Raw genomic sequence first — 15,946 nt, 5'->3', positions numbered from 1 at the left:
CAACAGCCACATTACAGGATACAATACATGTATGTGCTCTGACTGTAGGATGCTGAGTACTCAGCTGGTTAAATAGAAACATGGAGTTCAGCAGTTGAAGATGCCACCTTTGCACCTTCCTAAATAAATGGTGGCTGTGTTGATGGATATCAGCCCTTCTGTCACTCCACAATATGAGTTATAGCATTTAATACACAACCCAGGTGAAATGCTGCTATTTATTTATTGTGTTTAATAAGACAGAGTTTTACTCTTACACAAGACTGGAACCCAGTCATGTCCCTGCCTCCTCTTCCTTTCATAGGAGTCTAGCATTCAACCCCTGGCTTAACAAGTCCTTTCAGCTGAGGGTGACCCATTCATTTGGGATGGGCTAAGCAGATTTCTGCTCCCCTTTACTCAAACAGAAAAGTCAGCAACATTTCATTCAGCACTAAAGTGATTTGTAACCCAACGCCAGTCAAAGTTGGTGCTTTTTGAGCCACACTGCTCTATGTGCTGGATATCTACGCAGAGTGGGTGTGTTCATGTAAATACAGTTTGCTCCTGATGTCTCTCCCCCTCCCAGCTAGCTGTCCAGGGAGAGCTCATTCAGACTCTGCTCACATCCTCCCCCGCCATGGCTGAGAATTTGTCATCACAGCAAAGCCCTCTGCAGATGTTACAAACTGCATGAGTTTTCGTAAGTTAGCCTGTTTACTGGCCTTATAACTCTGTCTCGCCTATTGAGAGTGGGCATGGAAGGGATAGGGGGAACTCCTTCTTGAGCTAGGGGTGGTGAGGGTTCCCTTGAGGGCATCCCTGCTACTGGTGCAGGCCCCTGCATCTTGACTGGGGGGAGTGGCAAGCAGGTGGTCGGTGGGAGGGGCCAGGCACTGAGGAACAGTGGCTGGCAAGGAAGCTATTCAGAGGAAGTGCTCAGATGGCAGAGCAAGCCAGGTGCTTTCTTCCCCGGGTGGGAGGTGAACTCTCACACATGCACCTCAGAACCCTGGGTCCTACTGACCAAGGACAACCCCTGTGAGTGGGTGTGGTGAGGGAGCACAGGGGGGCACGGTAAAGGATCTTTTGGTTGTAGAACCCAAGAACCTGAGGCAGAAGACACTGCCCCATCCAGTGGGTGTGGGTGTCCTGCTCACAGGTTTGTTTATGATGAAGCCTATTTGCAGCATTTCCCCTAATTAATGTTGGGTGACTTCCCTCCTTTCATTAAAAGCTTCTTTCCTATACTCGGACTCTGTGCTTGCGAGTGGGGAAGTTTTGCCTCTCGGAGGCACCTAGGAGTGGTGTGTAATTGGGTGGGCGCTTGAGCCGGTTCTGTGTTGTACTGTTGAAATGGAACGTCTAGATATTGAACCCGGCCCTGGCTGCTGCCGACTCCACCTGGCAGAATGGTTACACATACTTATAGCTTCCTTTCCCAGGAGCCGAGCTGACAATGTCACCACCACATGGGCTTTTCCTTTGACTGGTGGAGAGAGAGGAGCCCATTTTGAGTCTTTGATCTCTGATCATCACACGCAATGACCGCTTGCCTTCAAACGAGCATGAATTAGCAATTTCCTGCTAAAGTGCTTCATTTGCATTACATGATTATTTCTTTCTCGTTTGATTGGTTATTTAGTTACAGGGGTAGAACAATGTGAATGTTTTCTATTACAGTCTAATAGACTGTAGACAGGATACAGGTAAGTGAAAACAATGCATGTAACATCCCACAGTTTTCATGAAGTTTAAACACCAAATAAATTTACAACCATTTTGATCTATACTAATGCACAAGTGAACTGGCCTGGGGCTTCGCCACAAGCTGGCACCTGATCTTCCAGCATCACAGTAGCCAAGCCAAGAACAGGGACTGAGACCCCATGTGGATTGTCACAATTGTGTGTGTTTCTTTCAAAAGAGCTGTTGTTTTTTTTAAATATCACAAAACCATGTGACTTTTCTGAATTCCTCCTGTGCGCTTTCAGTTTCAAGTTCACTCTGTCACTGCAGTAGAGAGAGGCATATGAAATGCTGATTAAAAATCATTCAGAATTAAAGTCTGTAAGATCTGAGGAACATCAAGGAGCTGGGGAAAAACTTTAATGCCCTGAAACAAAACTGGAAATATGTAATGAAAAATAAACAAACAAAAAGACCTGGCTTGACTCTGAGGAGGGAGAAGCTGGGAACTCTCCACAGACTGACTCTGCTGAGAAGTTTCTGCCAGTTTAAACAGGTAGGTGAAACACAAACACACCTCCTCTTAGCTGTATTTACATGTGTTTATTGCTGTAATTCAGGCAGCAGCATGTTCCAGCTTTAAGTACAGGCAAAAGGGGCCAGGAATATCTGATAATTAGCTTAATCTCTGCCACTGTAGTGAATGGTGGGTGTGACGAAGTGGGACTGTTAGCACTGGGGGCTGGGAATGCTAGGCCAAATGCCTGACACTCTGTCTCCTAGCAACTGATGGCCGGGCCCCTCCCTGCAAAGGTGCATCTAAAGGTGTTGGAGACAAAGGGGTCAGGTGACCTCCTGGCCCGGGAGAGAAGCTGAGCAGAGAGGAGGGGCGGAGGGGGTGGGGCAGACTGGAGCTGGCTGGGAAAAGAGGGGAAGCAGAGAGAGAGGGCTCTGATCCCCGATAGGGTTTATGGGGCCCCAAGATGGACCTAACAGGGGGGGATCCTGTTATCTGTGCCTGCAAGACCTGTGTTGAACTGTATTCCTGTCGTCTAAATAAACCTTCTGCTTTACTGGCTGGCTGAGAGTCCTGGTGAATCGGCAGGGAGCCCGGGGGTGCAGGGCCTGACTCCCCTACACTCCGTGACAACTGGTGGCAGTGGTGGGATGACTGCACCCCGTGGACGGCGCTTCCTGCAGTAAGTGACTGGGGAGCAGTAAAACGAAGGGGCGATTAACCCCTGGGAGAGTGTGACCAGAGAGCAGGACTTTGCAGTAACAAGGGTCACCCGGGGGATCACAGCGAGCGGTCCCAGGGGCGGAGGAGTCTGCAGCTCGACCCTGGCAGAGAGGGGGTGACCTCAAGGACTGGCACACTAGGGGTCCCCCTGGAACCCGTGGGGAGCGGCGAGCACCCCGGCCTGCGAGCGGCCAGCAGGAAGATGTATGCCAAGCGGCGCAGGTGCGACCTGGTGGAGATTTGCAAGCACAGGGGGCTACACAGTGGGAAACTCACCAAGGACCAGCTGATTGCCCGGCTGGAGGAGGCAGATCGTGTGAATGAACCGATCCCTGTCTGAGGGAAGCAGCCGGGCAGATGCAGCGCAGGCACCAGTGTCTGTCACCGCTGGGAGTGGTCAGCCGGCCGCTGAGGGCTCCCCGAGACCTCCCACCCCTAGGCCTAGGGGGAGGGGGAGGAGGAGCCCAGCTAGCGAGGGCACCGTGACCCCCCCGGCCAGCAGGGGATCCTCCCGGCGAAGCTCACCCCCCAGCCGGGAATCGTCCCAGCGACGCTCATCCGTGGAGCACCAGCGGCTGGACTGGGAGAGAGAGCTAAAACTGAGAGAGCTGAAGGTTCGTAAGGAACAGAGGGACCATGAGGCATGACAGAGGGAGCAGGAATGGGCGGAGAAAGAGCGACAGCGTCACCATGAGCTGGACCTGGCGAGGCAGGGGGGCAGCAGGCCCCCGGCTGCGGTGAGTGAGGGGGGGGCCCAGGCCGGCGCGGAGCTTTGATAAGTCCATCCTGGCCCCGCCCAAGGAGTGGGAGGACATGGGTGACTTTCTAGATGCCTTTGAGACGGCCTGCGAGCTGCACCAGGTGGATCCTGCGGACAGGCTCCGGGTTCTCACCCCCTTACTGGACCCCAAAGCCGTGGCATTGTACGGCCAGCTGGGAGAGGAGGAGAAAGGGAACTACGAACCATTCAAGCAGGCCCTGCTGCGCGAGTTTGGGCTGACCCCTGAGATGTACCGGGAGAGGTTCCGGAGTCAGGATAAAACCCCTGAGGTCTCCTATCTACAACTGGCCGTCCGCATGGAGGGGTACGCCAGCAAGTGGGCAGATGGGGCCCAGACGAAGGGGGACCTGGTTAAACTGCTGGTACTGGAGCAGCTGTATGAACGGTGCCCATCTGACCTGAGGCTGTGGTTAAGGGACCAAAAGCCAGAGAACCCGCAACATGCTGGCCGATGACTTTGTGAAGAGCCAGTCGGGGGTTGGCAGGGATGAACCCCAAAGGAACAGGCCCGTCGCGACGCAGAGAGAGAGTCATCCTGAGACCACCCAAAAGGGGAATCGGGGGAACCCCCTCCCAAGGGGAACGCCCAGCGTCAGGGACAACCGACCGGTTCGACGGGACCAACGGGACATGCACTGCTATCAATGTGGCCAGAAGAGCCACCTGCGGTCCCAGTGCCCCAAACTCCCGGACAAACTGAGCAGACCGACCCCCCACCGGGTTAACTGGGTAGAGACCCAGGCGGACAAGGGGCAGCGTTCGCAGGAAAGGGGGGCTGGCTGCGTACCACCTGCGAAGGAGGGAGGGGGGCCCCGGGTCGACCCCTCCGAGGGGCTGGATGCTCCCAACCCTGAGTTTTGGGTTTACAGGGTGGGCACGGGGCTACCCCTCCGGAAAGAGTGCCTTGTTCCCCTGGAGGTAGATGGGAGGGAGGTCACTGGGTACTGGGACACGGGCGCAGAGGTGACGCTGGCCCGGCCCGAGGTGGTGGACCCAGATCGGGTGGTGCCCAACACCTACCTGACCCTGAGGGGTGTGATCGGAACCCCATTCAGGGTGCCCGTGGCGAGGGTGCACCTAAAGTGGGGGAACCAGGAGGGCCCCAAGGACGTGGGGGTGCACCCACGTTTGCCCACGGAGGTGTTAATGGGGGGGGATCTCGAGGACTGGCCCAGTAACACCTGGGGTGCCCTGGCTGTGAACCGTAGTCAGAGTCGACGCAGGGCTCTGCACCCTGACCCCGGGGAAAGTACTTTGGCCGAGGCACCGGACCCTGACCCGGTGGGGAGGGAACGCCCAGGGACAGGGCTCAGAGAGGCTGTGGCCTCAGGCCCAGCTGGTGAGAGAGAGCAGATCCCCGTCCCTGCCCCAGCGGCTGAGTACCAGGCCGCGGTGCGGGAAGACCCCTCCTTGCGGAGGATAGGGGACCTGGCCAGCCTCGTGGGGGGACAGACCATGGGACGAGGTGGCCGGAAAAGGTTCCTGTGGGAGAAGGGGTTCCTGTACCGAGAATGGGCTCCCCCAGGGAAAATGGAGTCAGGGGGGATCAGGAGGCAGCTGGTGGTACCCCAAAGTATTGCCATCAGCTGCTGTGCCAGGCCCATGACATTCCCCCCTCAGGGCACCAGGGAGCCTGGCATACCCAGCAGCGGCTGCTGCAGAACTATTACTGGCCTGGGGTCTTTGCCCATGTCCGGCAGCACTGCCGCTCCTGTGACTTCTGCCAGAGGGGGAGGAAGGCCCAGGACAGGGGGGAGATGGCTGTAGGACCCTCGCCCTGCCCCGAGGAGCCTGTCCAGAGGGGGGCCAGGGTCAGAAGGGGGGCTCTGAACCGAGAGAGCCCGAATCACGGCCCCCCCAGACTGGAATGTGGGGAGAAGGCCCCAGCCCCGCGTGCACCCCAGGGGTACTGGGGTGGGGAAAGGGCACGGGTGGCATAAGGCTTCCCCCCTGCAACCTGCAAGTGCCCTCAAGTCCCCCTGACCTACAGGGGGGCTGGAAACTGGAATGACCTGGGGTAACTCTTCCCCCAGATCGGGGGGGTCCCTGGGGCAGCCATGGGAATGTAGGTGGGTTCAAACTTCCCCAGGTCACTGGCTGGAGTGACCCCGCTCAGTTCGGTCTCGAAGGGGGGAGAGGTGTGACGAAATGGGACTGGTCTTACTGGGGGCTGGGAATGCTAGGCCGAATGCCTGACACTCTGTCTCCTAGCAACTGATGGCCCGGCCCCTCCCTGCAAAGGTGCATCTAAAGGTGTTGGAGACAAAGGGGTCAGGTGACCTCCTGGCCCGGGAAAGAAGCTGAGCAGAGAGGAGGGGCCGGAGGGGGGGGCAGACTGGAGTTGGCTGGGAAAAGAGGGGAAGCAGAGAGAGAGGGCTCTGATCCCCGATGGGGGTTATGGGGCCCCAAGATGGACCTAACAGGGGGGGATCCTGTTATCTGTGCCTGCAAGACCTGTGTTGGACTGTATTCCTGTCGTCTAAATAAACCTTCTGCTTTACTGGCTGGCTGAGAGTCCTGGTGAATCGGCAGGGAGCCCGGGGGTGCAGGGTCTGACTCCCCTACACTCCGTGACAGTGGTCCTGTCTCTTTACACTTCAGGGGTTATCAGGGGACCAGGTGTTATCACTAAAGGGAAGCCACATCCTTCTTGTGTGAGAAAGCGATCTGTGATGTAAAGGGGTGGCACAGAGCCCTGAGCAACATTACTTCAGCACCCGTGGGGTGCATGGGGAAGGGAAAGAGGGATCTCTCCACTACAGGGTGCGCCTCAGTCCCGAATTAGGCTGGAGAACTGACTGTGAGAGTTAGGTATCAGAGGGGTAGCTGTGTTAATCTGGATCTGTAAATGCAGCAAAGAGTCCTGTGGCACCTTATAGACTAACAGATGTTTTGGAGCATGAGCTTTCGTGGGTGAATACCCACTTCGTCGGATGCAAGTAGTGGAAATATCCAGGGGCAGGTATATATATGCAAGCAAGAATCAGGCTGGAGATAACGAGGTTAGTTCAATCAGGGAGGATGAGGCCCTGTTCTAGCAGTTAAGGTGTGAACACCAAGGGAGGAGAAACTGCTTTTGTGGTTGGCAAGCCATTCACAGTCTTTGTTTAATCCTGAGCTGATGGTGTCACATTTGCAGATGAACTGAAGCTCAGCAGTTTCTCTTTGAAGTCTGGTCCTAAAGTTTTTTTGCTGCAGGATGGCCACCTTAAGATCTGCTATTGTGTGGCCAGGGAGGTTGAAGTGTCTCCTACAGGTTTTTGTATATTGCCATTCCTAATATCTGATTTGTGTCCCTTTATCCTTTTACATAGAGAGAGAGTTAGGCCATGCTGGATTCCTAGGACCCAGCCCCATGATGAAGGAGGATTCCCCCTCCCCCAAATCCTGCTCTTCAGCTGCATAGTCTGATGGCTGGAGAGTCACATGGTGAAATAAATTTCTTTATAATAATAAATAATAAATAAATAAAAACCTTGGAGAAATAAGTCCCCTCCCTGCCCCCCGTTCTTGGGCCTGACCCTGCCTGCATTGACGTCACCACTGTCTTGAGTGAGTGAAGGATCAAGTTCTTTGTGTCTCAGTTTCTGTGCATGCCAAAAGCGGGTTATTAACATTCACTCACCTGCTGCAACAGGGAATGGTAGCAAGCGATTTTTTCAGTCCTGTGAAGATGTAAATTGCTAAGAAAATAGGCAGATGTGGATTTAGAACAGCATTGCCTATTTGTGAGAAGGTTCTGAAATACGCTAATGTCCCTAGAGGAGTCATTCCTGCGACCCTGTTGAAAATATTTTTACACATTCCAAACACTGGATCATGAATTGTCAGACTTCTACGTTTAACAAACTACAAAATAGACAAGCTATGTCAGGAGAAACATGGTCAGTTCTCCAATATCTGGAAGCAAAATATCATGTTACATACACAAATCAAGGTCTGAACAATTTTGAAACCCACTGAAGGATACCAAAAATGTAAATTTCAGAAAAGGCCCCACGAAATGGATCATGGCAAGAATATAGAAAGCACTTAAACTTCAGCAAATGGAAGAAACCCAAATGATAGAGGAGAGAGAAAGAGACAGGGAGACATAACTCCATGTCAGTTTATTACTGAAAAATAGATGTTGGCTATATTGTTTAACTGCTCAAACTTTTTATAGTGAAGACAAAGGGTCTGACTGCAGCTCACATAGACATAGCCAAGCTAATTATAATGTAGCTAGCTTGGGTGTGAAGGGAATTAAAGATAAAGGAACTGGCACATGAAATTGCAAGCCCATTAGCAAGGATTTTTAATGAATCTGTAAACTAGGGAGTTGTACCCTATTGCTGGAGAATTGCTAATATAGTTTCTATTTTTTAGAAAGGGGGGAAAAAGTGTTCCAGGATATTACAGGCCTGTAAGTTTGAGCTCAGCTGTAGGCAAGGTCTTGGAACAAATGTTGAAAGAGAAAGTATTTAAGGACATAGAGGCAAATGGTAATTGGGATAAAATACAACATTGTTTTACAAAATGTAGATTGTACCAGACCAACCTGCTCTCCTTCTTTGAGATAATAACTGATTTTCTAGGCAAAGGAAATGCAATAGAGCTAATCTACCTGAATTTCAGTAAGGCATTTGATACAGTTCCACATGGGAAATTGTTAGTTAAATTGGAGAAGTTGGGGATCAATTTGAAAATTGAAAGATGGACAAGGAACTGGTTAAAGGGGAGACTACAAAGACTGGAAGGAGGTTACTAATGGAGTTCCTCAGGGATCAGTATTGGGACCAAACTTATTTAACATTTTCGTTAATGACCTTGGCACAAAAAGTGGGAATGTGCTAATAAAATTTGCCCACAATACAAAGAACTTGGGAGGCATTGCCAATATGGAAGAGGACCAGAATATAATTAAGATGATCTGGATGACCTTGTAAACTGAAATAATAGACATGGAATGATATTTAATAGTGCAAAGTGAAAGGTCATGCATTTAGGGACTAACAACAAGAATTTTTTCCTATAAGCTGGAGACATATCAGTTGGAAGTAACGGAGGAGAAAGACCTGGGCGTATTGGTTGATCACAGAATGACTATGAGCCGCCAATGTGATGCGGCTGTGAAAAAGGCTAAAATGATCCTGGGGTGCATCTGATGAGGTACTTTCAGTAGATACAGGGAAGTGTTAGTACCATTATACAAGGCACCGGTGAGACCTCATCTGGAATACTGTGTGCAGTTCTGGTCTCCCATGTTCAAGAAGGATGAATTCAAACTGGAACAGGTACAGAGAGGAGCTACTAGGATGATCCAAGGAATGGAAAACCTACCTTGTGAGATGACACTCAAAGAGTTTGGCTTGTTCAGCCTAACTAACTAAAAGAAGGCTGAGGGGAGATATGATTGCTCTCTATAAATACACCAGAGGGATAAATACCAGGGAGGGAGAGGAGTCATTTAAGTTAAGTGCCAGTGTGGACACAAGAACAAATGGATATAAATTGACCATCAACAAGTTTAGGTTTAAAATAAGAGGAACGTTTCTAACCATGAGAGGAGTGAAGTTCTGGAGCAGCCTCCCAAGGGGAGCAGTGAGGGCAAAACCCCTAACTGACTCCACGGCTGAGCTTGGTAAGTTTATGGAGAGGATGGTATGATGAGACTGCCCACAATGGCATGTAGCTGATCTGCAAGTGGCTGGTGATGGGACACTTGATGGGAAGCGCTCAGAGTTACTTTGTGTTGATTTCACTGAATTGTTTTGGTAAAAAGAAAAACAAAATGAAAAAATGAAGTTTCATTTCAGTATTTTTTAAATTAAATGCTTCAATTTTTTATTTAAGATGACTTTTCATTTAGAATTTTACTTCAATTTTATTTTATTTTTTTTTAAATTACAAAGCTTTAAAAAATAAAGGAAGTTAAATGTTCCGTTTCAAGTATACTTAATCCTGTCTCAGCCTGGGATGATGGACTCGTGGCTTTCTGGAGGGCCATGTAGCCCTACTTTTCTATGATTGATTCTGGGTCAAATGAAATGTGAAATGTTATACAGATTTACTTCTTGATTTGCTGAAATTTATTTTAAAAAAAGATTCTGAGTCAACCGGAATTTTTTAACTTTAAAAAAATAAAATAAATATGACTTATTATTATTGGAACTATCACCAACTGAAGAATCAGTTCTTTACACAGCTTTAAAGAAGCAGTGAGGCAATAAGATTTTTCAGTTTATAGGCAGCTTTTTTGTAGAATCTTACAGTGGTGATCAAAACACAGTTACTTACCATTGTGCTCTTTGAGAGGCCATGTCCTTTTAGAGTTGGTCAATACACTTTTTGCTGAGATGTCATTGGAAAAAAAATGATTAGCTCTTGTAAGCTGGTCAAAAAATAGCAAAAGATCATGAAAAAGTCCAGATTTTTTGCCTAAAGTATTCATCTATTCTTCATACTCCAGTCTCCAGTTTTTCTCTTGTCACAATCTCTGCGTTATGCTCATTTTTCTCTCTTGCTGTCCTGATATAGTTATAAGGAAAATGAAGGTTTCCTCCTTCCCTCATGGCCCTGTAATGAGTTCCTCTCGGCCTGGCTACATCATGTTCTTCATTATTCTGTCCGTTCACAAAGGAGACTCAGGTAAGAAATTCCCACGGCTTCAGTGTGCTTTCTGCTCTTGTGATAGATAGATACATATCCATATGCTAAAGATATTATATCTGTCAATTCCAACCTTTCGGAACATATACAGTTAAATGTATACATAACCAAACACAAACTATAACTGCAAACTGCTCTAGTATCTAGAAAAGAAATCTTCCCACTCCATCTAAACCCAGTCATTCTTGATTCAGTTTGTCCTTTCCCCAAATCAAGGGGAATATTTAGGGCTGGGCTGGCAGTCTGGACTAAAGATCAACAGATCTGGAGTCAGCTAGACCAAGGAGCAAAACAAGCTGACCCATCAGGGACCTTTCACTGACAGTTCCCTGGCACTCTATTTAAATCAGAGAGCTGTCATCTCAGGCAGCCCAGCTGATACCATCTGCCAGCATCCACCTCTTCTATTCAATATGGCCTTGGAACCATTAACGAAAAACACTGGAGTCTCTCTCCACTTACCTCTGGCATTGAGGTTTCTCAGCAAGCGTGTTAAACAATGTAACACAAATAGTTACCCCTCCCCACCCACAAATCCTGACAGCTCTGTTCCTGATTTACCTTTTGTACAGGAATTTGGTAAGAGTTTGTCAAGATTTAAAGCAGGATGGCATAATGCAGACACTTTCTCTATTCCTGAAATACTACATTGATCGATGGGATTTTGGGCAGGGGCAAGGAGGAAGGCAAGCTAGGTTCAGCATGTAGGGATCCTGAGACTGCCAGCATTATGGTGAAAAGGAGCATGTTACCCCACGTAAATGATCAGCTGAAAGTGCACAGAGGCTTTGGTATCTATCAGTGCCAGTATAAATCCTCCGATAGCTACATCTGGGGAAAGTGGAGAGCTCTGTCATTGGCACTTTGAAGTAAGGGTTGCAATGTTGTTGTTCTGCTAAAAGGAGGGAGTTTGCTTTGTTTTGTTTGGTGGGGGTGTAGTATATATTTGGGGTGCAAAGTCGAACACTCAAAGATTAGGAAATGCCAGATTTAAGATTACAGATGCAACATTATTCAGCTCCCTCATATATACACAGTCACACATTAATTTCCCATCAGTCTCCTTCCTCATGTATCCAAGGGACAGGATTGGATGGTGCTCAGGGAATGAGGGAGCTGTGCCTCATTGCACTGAATAGGAAATGAACAACCTTGTGGGCTTTTCTAGGGCATCCATCACTGAAGTGTCCTGAGTGCCTCACAAACATGAATGTTTGATCTTCTCATTTCTGGTGTGAGCTAGCAGAGTAGAAGACACTGCCCATTATCCAAATTCCCTTTATCTGAAACTCCACAGTGTGTCCCCCTCTGTAAACAGTGGGGGTTCAGATAACAAGGAGAGCAATTTACAGCAGTGAGTCTCATTTGCGCTACACAAGTGCAACAATGTATCCACTCACAATGGGGTTCCATGGCTGCAACATTGTGTCCAGATCAAACTGCTGTCTGTGCAACTAGCCAGGTCTCCTCTCTCATCAGGGAGCCCCACAACACACTTCAAAATAGCACTTCCCTTTATCCGAACACCCGCTCATTCAAAAGTTTCAGACGTCCCTCGGGCCATTTGAGTAAATGGAAGTGTTCCGTGTTATTCTTTGTTACTATTTTAGGGGTGGGAAACTGAGGCACGGAGTGATTAAGGCCAAAATTTGCAAAGCTCACCATTAAATGTAGGCCCCAATGTGAGACGTCCGAGGTGTCATTTCTTTCAGAGTAGGTCACGTTTTTATATGTTTTGAGCACTCTGTGGACAGCTAATTAATCTCTATGACACTCAAGGGAAGTAGTTGGGTAGGTAATTTTCAGATGGGGAAACTGAAAAGTAAAGTGCAACACCCCACAGTGACTCAGGATCTGAGACAGGCTTGAAACTCAGCCTCTTGTAATGCCTAAACTCCTTACTACTGTAACGATTGAGTAGACACTTCCATTGAAGCTCTGAGTGCTCAGCACTTCTGAAGTTTGACATCCAGAAAATGAAGAACAAAGTATGTTATGCAACCAAAAATAGAGCAGTCACTGCCTGCTCCCCCTACAATTGCCTACACAGAATTACATGAATGTTAAGGTTGTAAAGTCAAGCACTGGAAGTTAGGACATGCTAGAATTCAGGCCCCTTGTGCATGTGCATCTTGACACAGTCATGTCCAATACCACACAGTGGAGCCTGGGATCACTTTCAGTGTAGAAGGAAGGGCCTTGCTGTCAGAGCACAGTCCGTGCAGCGAATAGACAGTGAGGCTGGAGCTTGCTCGAAGAAGATGGAATTTTTGGAGACCTAACAGGCAACCTTTTTTGCCTTCCTCTGCAGCATGGGGCACGGGTCACTTGCTGGAGGATTCTGCAGCTTGAGGTCTTCAAACCATGATTTGAGGACTTCAGTAACTCAGACATAGGTTAGGGGTTTGTTATTGAAGTGGGTGGGTGAGATTCTGTGGCCTGCGTTGTGCAGGAGGTCAGATTAGATGATCATGGTGGTCCCTTCTGACCTTAAGTCTAACCTCCCCTCCCCCCCCCCCGCATACAGACACACAGACCCAAACGAGAAATAAACAAATCATCTCTATTGCACATGCACAAATGGTGGTTTTCAGAGAATTATAACTTGACCAAATATGGGTGGATTTTCATAGGGCCAACAAGAGTCACCTCTCTGATTTCCAGCACTATCTGCCTGCCAAATTTCAAGTCTCTGCTCCAAATATGGGGGTCCTGGATTGGCTACAACAGTTTTAAGATTTTATTTTAATGTTAGCAAAACAATGTCTTATTTCCTCCTTATAGCTGAGGTGAGTAGCATTAGACTAGCTGTAATGACATATAACACGTCGCTTGTAATGATTACATTTTAATCCAAAGTTCATTTTTTAATATTTATTTTCTTTGTCTCTTTGCTACATTTCATAGCTCAATTTAAAGTGATTGGACCTGACCACCCTGTCATGGCCACTGCAGGTGAGGACATGGAGGTGAGATGGTACCGGTCCCAGTTCTATTCACTTGTGCACCTTTATCGTGATGGGGACGATCAGAATGAAAGGCAGATGCCAGAATATCAGGGAAGGACAGAATTTTTGAGAGATGACATTGCCAATGGAAGCGTAGCCTTGAGAATACACCATGTCAGACCCTCTGATGAAGGACAGTACAGGTGCTTTTTTCGATCAAGTGTTTTTCATGAAGAATCCCTGTTGGAACTGAAAGTAGCAGGTCAGTAGCTTGGGCTGGTGTTTCCTTTTGATACAACATTCCCTCCCCCCCTCATTTGTATATTATCATGACAATATTATTTAGACTTCCAGCAGCCCTGAAAAATTGTTTGACATCTTCAACATGTGTCTCTCTGCATTTCAGGTTGTCCCTCCTCTCCTCACCCCAGACCTCTTTAGATTTAAAAGGTTACAGCTTCCCTGGTGGCCATGTAGTCACATATGATAACACTGCTGTTGGTCCCATAGTGGGAATCCCAGAGACAGGAAAGGAATCAAACCTTATTGAAACAGATGGATCCACTCCCAACCCCCTTGTTGAAGGTGCATACACAATAATTCCCTCTTCCTTCAGATCCTTCCTCTGGCCCTTTAGATTTACTTCAGTGTTTTCCACATTCACACACTTTCAAATCCCAGCCACTGTTGAACGCTAAGACAGTGTTTATTCAATGAAAAGGAGGCATCTTGCTCCAGTCTGCTTCTCTCAACATTGTTTTGCATTGGGTGGTGGTGGGGGTAGGGGGGATGTAATCTGAGTACTGCACAATAGTCAGCAGATGCCTAAACACTTTTTGATTGTCAAGTCAAGTTATTGTCAACAGAAAATCTTCCCAGCACAATGAATTGAACCCCTCCCACTTCCTTCCACTCAGCCTCATTCAACACATCCCATAAAAAAAACATATTGAGAGAATAGATGAGCTTTGCAACACTCTCCAAAATTCATCATATTAAGGGTCTGCAAGGCCAAGGAAATGGGGGCAGTTAGAGCTGGCTAAGAAATGGGTCTGAGCTCCCAGAAACATTTCTACACAAATAAGAGTGTTCATTTTAATTGAAATTTTTCCTTCAGAGTTTTCCAGTTTTCATGGACCTCCCACACCCTCCCTAGAAAAAGTTTCAAACCAAACACTTCAGCTAGCTCTTAAGTTAGTTCCTTACTTTAGAGTCCTTCTCAGAGAACATCCTTCCTCAACCACGCAGGCAAAAACATCAGAACTGAAGTTCAAGAGATCTGAAGTGTCATGATAAGACGCATGAGCAGAGAGTTGCCCCCTGAATTTCACAGAACTCAAACTTCATGGGGCTTAAGATCAAACTGGAGGTGATCAGGGAATGCGGGGCATCTCACTGGAAGATATGTTTGAAAAGAAAATTAAGAATGTGGTTAAGTTTTTTGCTGGAGCCAGGCCATAGTTTCCTGGATGCTGAGTACTAGGAATTCAGAGGGGAAATCCATCCATTCCTTTTTATTAGAGATTTAAGTGTTTATATTTTACACTGAATAGTCATATAAGTTAGCATCGAGAATTTAAGCAGTTTATCCCACTTTCCTTCAGGTCTGGGCTCTGCTCCTCTCATCTCCGTTGAGGGTTATCAGGCTGGAGGGATTTGAATGGTGTGTCGATCAGCTGGGTGGTACCCAGAGCCTGAGGTGCTGTGGAGAGATCCCAGTGGACAGCCTTTAACGTCACTGTCAGAAACAAAACCCCAAGGGGCTATTCGAGACACAGAGTTCTATCATTCTGTCAGAGACGTCTAACCAGAGCCTGTCCTGTCAGATCAGGAACACCCTCCTCAACCAAGAAAAGGAGTCGACAGTTTATATAGCAGGTCAGTTACTATCCAAACAACACACAGTGGTCACCAATAGTTAATAAGTACATAAAATGAAAATTGGTGAAATAAATTATGACCGATCAATAATATGAAAGTATTTACACCAAAGACAGCTACTGTTAAAGGTCTCATGAGTGCTCATCCTTTTCATTTACTGTTAATGTCTTCGAAAATGTTAAATGTCAGACACGTCGTCTTCTCTTGTCCAGGGTGAATAAGTAACATGACACTTTCTTGGGGGTTCCCAAGACTGAGAGTCACCATGGTACCGCCTGACTCAGGGAGAGAGTGCTAAGCTGGTGTCAGCTCCCTGGCACCACCAGCCTGTCACCCCCCAAGCAATCTGCCAGCCCTGGCTTTGCCTTGCAGGTTAACACTAGGGACATCCCAGGTCCCAAGCTCCTCTGAAGCATCCTCCTGTAGTGTCCAGCCCCTGTCCACTTGACAGTCCCAGTAACTACCAGGTTCACTCTTCCCAAGGGAACAGTATACACACAGCTTGATTGGTATACAACTCAGGATCAGGTCCTTTATAACAACTGTGTACTGAGGTATAATTATAGTGAAAACAATTCAAAGTTTATTGACAAAGATGAAGTTTTAAGAGATAGAGTAAAGATAATGTAAACAGACATGGTTACACGTAAAACAAAAGTATAACATGCTTATTAGAGGCTAAACTTAACTTGAAGAGACTAAAATCCTTGTCTAAAGTAGTTTCTTGCCTAAAACAGTCCTTCCCAGCATCACCAGCCCACATGGCTAGGATCCACC

General features: G+C 47.8%; 1 pseudogene; it reads left to right on the top strand.

Annotated features, from left to right (window-relative positions):
* Positions 1 to 2,127: 2,127 nt before the first annotated feature.
* LOC120384912 overlaps positions 2,128 to 15,946 on the top strand; it is a 44,083-nt pseudogene continuing 30,264 nt past the window's right edge.

This window comes from Mauremys reevesii, linkage group 17 (assembly GCF_016161935.1).
Source record: "Mauremys reevesii isolate NIE-2019 linkage group 17, ASM1616193v1, whole genome shotgun sequence".
Classification (NCBI taxonomy): Eukaryota; Metazoa; Chordata; order Testudines; family Geoemydidae; genus Mauremys; species Mauremys reevesii.
Note: the sequence above shows the minus strand (reverse complement) of the source record. Positions and strands in the feature narration are given on the sequence as shown.